General features: G+C 50.2%; 1 long non-coding RNA gene across 2 annotated transcripts; it reads left to right on the top strand.

The window, feature by feature from the left end:
• The first annotated feature begins 483 nt into the window (after positions 1–483).
• LOC141568936 (uncharacterized) lies at positions 484–2,272 on the top strand. 2 transcript variants are annotated; one of them, XR_012492274.1, is made up of 3 exons: positions 484–618; positions 1,478–1,592; positions 1,762–2,272. It is a non-coding gene; the product is annotated as an uncharacterized LOC141568936 (long non-coding RNA). The 2 variants fall into 2 exon arrangements; XR_012492273.1 differs by having other exon boundaries at positions 1,475–1,592.
• Positions 2,273–3,362: the final 1,090 nt, after the last annotated feature.

Genomic DNA, 3,362 nt, shown 5'->3' with positions numbered 1-3,362 from the left:
AGACAGAACTGGCGTTTCAATCCAGCTTCGTTCCTGAAGCTCTGTAGCAAAGGGAGACCCTAAAAGGCTCCAAATGGGAAGGGGCAGGGTGATGTGGGAGCCAGTGTGATGGGGGAGGCAAGAAGGTAGAACCAGCCAGTCTGTTCCAGCTGGACCATGGATGGTAGGCCCAGGCCATTGGGGGTCTCCAGGAAGTGTGGGTCTTTATAACCTGTCCAGCAACAAACCTGTCTGCCAGGACTAAGACTTTTTTGGCTGCAGAAAGACGGACTAACATCTCAGCTTCTGCCACACCCATCCCTGGAGCCTGGAGTGGGTCCAGTGAGCCTTGGGCCAGCCTGGCCAAGATGGTGCTGAGCCAGGCTTGCAGGGTTCCCTTTGTCCTCGTCCACCCCTCTTTTAGACCAATCAGTGTCCTCTGGACTGGAATTTGCCTTGGGCTTTCCTGCCCAGGCCAGCTTGGCTGTGTAATTAACGCTCAGCTGAAGCTGCAGAGGGCCTTGTGTGACCAAGGACCACGCCGGGCTCCCAGCCTTGAATGAGGGGCAGGTCTCCGTCTGTGTTGCTGCTCCCGCTCATGGCGATCACAGCAGAGGAGCTTGAAAGCCAGGAGATGCAGTGAGTCCATCTGGGAAACCGTGGGCTAAGGTACCTCCCAGATGGAGAACACCGGCCCTGCTGAAACGTACAGTCTGACAAAATGGATGGGGGCGGGGGGAATCTGCTCAGAAAACATCTCCAACGCACTGGGATGGTCTGGTCAGTCCATCCTGTCCACGACTGCTGATGCTAAGAGGGTACCGTTAGGAATCACTCTCAGCGTCATACTATCTAGCATTTCATTCACTCAGGAAACATGGACTGAGCAGGCGCTGTTCTGGGCCCAGAGGAAACAGTGGAGAGCAAACAAGTCCTCTGACCCTGACCTTTCAGAGAGGGCAACCAAAAATCCTACCCAAGCCAATTCATTAATGTGTGATCTAATTTCAGGATGCAGAAGTGTTATGTAAACGAGGCAGGGAAGGGGTGAGACCTGAGACCTGAGTGAAGCACAGCAGTGAGTCGTGTGAACATGTAGGGAAAAGTGTTCCAGGCAGAGGGAACAGCCAAGGAGAAGGCCCTGAGGTGGGGAAGAGCTTGGCCTGATTGAGGAGCAGTGGCAGGCCTGTGCTGGAGGCTAGTGCGGAGTGCAGTGGGAGACGCGGTAGAGAGGTCGGCAGGGGACAGGTCACATAGGGGCAAGGACTTTGGCTGTCACTGAGTGAGAGGGAAGCCCTGAGGGAGGGAAATGGAGCCCGAGAGCAGAGGCTGGTCAGCGGGAGTTTTTCTACAAAGAGGAGCAGAGAGCTGTGGTACTAGCCAGAGGGGTGGGGGCTCAGAAAGTTTGCTTTTTCTTTTCGAAGCTGGAGTCCTCTTTGCCCCTTTCCAGCAAATCTAAATCTATGTTAAACTAAAAAATTATTTTTTAAAAAAGCAGTGGGGGAAAAAAGATGCACAGAAGGAAGGATCCTCCTTTTTTGCAAGACTTTATCCATGTGTGAGCCAGAACTGCAGGCCGTCTTGACACTATCAAGGGAGACATCAGTCACCTGGTAAGAGCATCAGGGTGGTGAGAGAAGGGAGCTCCTGAATATTGTCAAGCCTCTGAATTATCCAAGTTTGCAACCCCACCTGCCACCCCCAGGTTTTTCTTTATGTGAAATAATAAACCCTTGTTGTTACAGTACTTTTAGGTAAAATTTCTTTTTCTGTTACTTGCAGCTGAAAGCATCCTAACTGGTCCGTTTCAAGACCCAGCCTTGTTCCTGTGGCCCAGATGGGCCTGGACCAAACTGTCACCCGTTACCCACCTATGCTGCCCCCCCTCCAGTCTTAGGTTATGTTGCCCAGGGCCAAGCCACCCTTGAGCCAGCCAGTCCTGTGTGGGGCTCCAGCTTAATTAATCTTGCGTCCAGCGCTGGTGCCAGAGTCATGCCTGCGGGGCCTGGGAGCTGATTGTGCTGGAGCAAAACAAAAGGGAACCGCCAGACTGTGACAGACTGATCTTAAAATGAGTACAACACACATCATATCCAGAGTCAATGCATTATATTCCTAATAAATAATGGGTTACTGCAGGTTAAGTGTCTGTTGCCGCATTCCAATTGTTGATATTTAATTAGCTCTAAAATTAAAGTGTTCTTTTATTGCCACGCTGCTCGGACTGCTTTATCCCTAATTGATGGAGATTGAAGTGTCTTCCAAAGATCCTGGCATCCCTTTGTCAGCCCAGAGTGTGAGAGGATTTTAATGAAAATGTTTGACATTTCAAAGTGCGACATAAATATCTGTAAATTAAGCAAAAGACGGTGTTTTTGTTATATTTCACAATCCTGGTGCCGATGGGTGAGGAAACACTTTTTAATAGGGATGGTGTTTTATGAGTGGGGTGACGGCTAAGGGATGCTTCGGGCTGGCTCTGACAAAGTGGTGGAAGGGGTCAGCCATCTCTTACTGGGGAGATGGTTGCTTTCCATGTTTGGGTCATTTGGAAAGGAGGCAGCGAGAAGTGGAACTTTCTCGAGGCCCCTCTGCTTGTCTGTGGGTGAGGGGTGGGGAAGGATGGCCGTAGAAAAAGGACTGGCTTTGGGCCAACGTGGGTTTGAACCCAGCGCTGTCACTTACAGGTTGAGTGACCTGCAGTGAGTTACTTGGTCCTTTGAATTTCAGTTTCCTAATCCTCAAACACAGAAAATGGAATCTACTTCTCAGGGCCATCATGAGAATAAGCTAAGGTCATGTTGGCAGAAGAGCTGAGCTCGGGCCACAGCAGCTACCCAATAAATGGCAGCGATTATTGGTCCCTTTTGTAAAGTTCTGAATTTATATTTGAAGATTACTTAACCGGCCACTATGAGTAGGGCAGAGTGAGGCTCTCAGCTGCCTTTGAGGGTTAAGCTTATTGCTTCATCCAACTCCAGACCTCTTTGCTGTGGTGACATCTTGAGAAGAGGTAAGGGACCCCTAGCCTGGCTCGGCGGAGGGTCTGACCAACCCCTTGCATAAACTCCCATTTGCTGCTCTTTATCTAAGATGCTCCCAGCTCTCCTCTCGGACTTAGATCCAGCCCAAATCTCAAACGCTAATGTACGTGCCACGTCTCTTCCACTTGACTTCCTGGCATTCGTTCCCTATTGCTGTGTCACAAATTACCACAAAACTTAGTGATTTAAACAACACACACTTATTATCTAGCCATCTCTGTGGGTCAGGAATCTGGTCAGGGTTTACCTGGGTCCTCTGCTTCAAGGTCTCTCAGGGACTGAAATCAAGGCCAGGGCCAAGGTCTCATCTGAAGGCTCAACTGACCAAGCTCACGTGAC

The sequence above is a fragment of the Rhinolophus sinicus genome, linkage group LG15, assembly GCF_036562045.2.
Source record: "Rhinolophus sinicus isolate RSC01 linkage group LG15, ASM3656204v1, whole genome shotgun sequence".
Lineage (NCBI taxonomy): Eukaryota > Metazoa > Chordata > Mammalia > Chiroptera > Rhinolophidae > Rhinolophus > Rhinolophus sinicus.
This window is presented reverse-complemented; position numbering and strand designations above follow the sequence as displayed.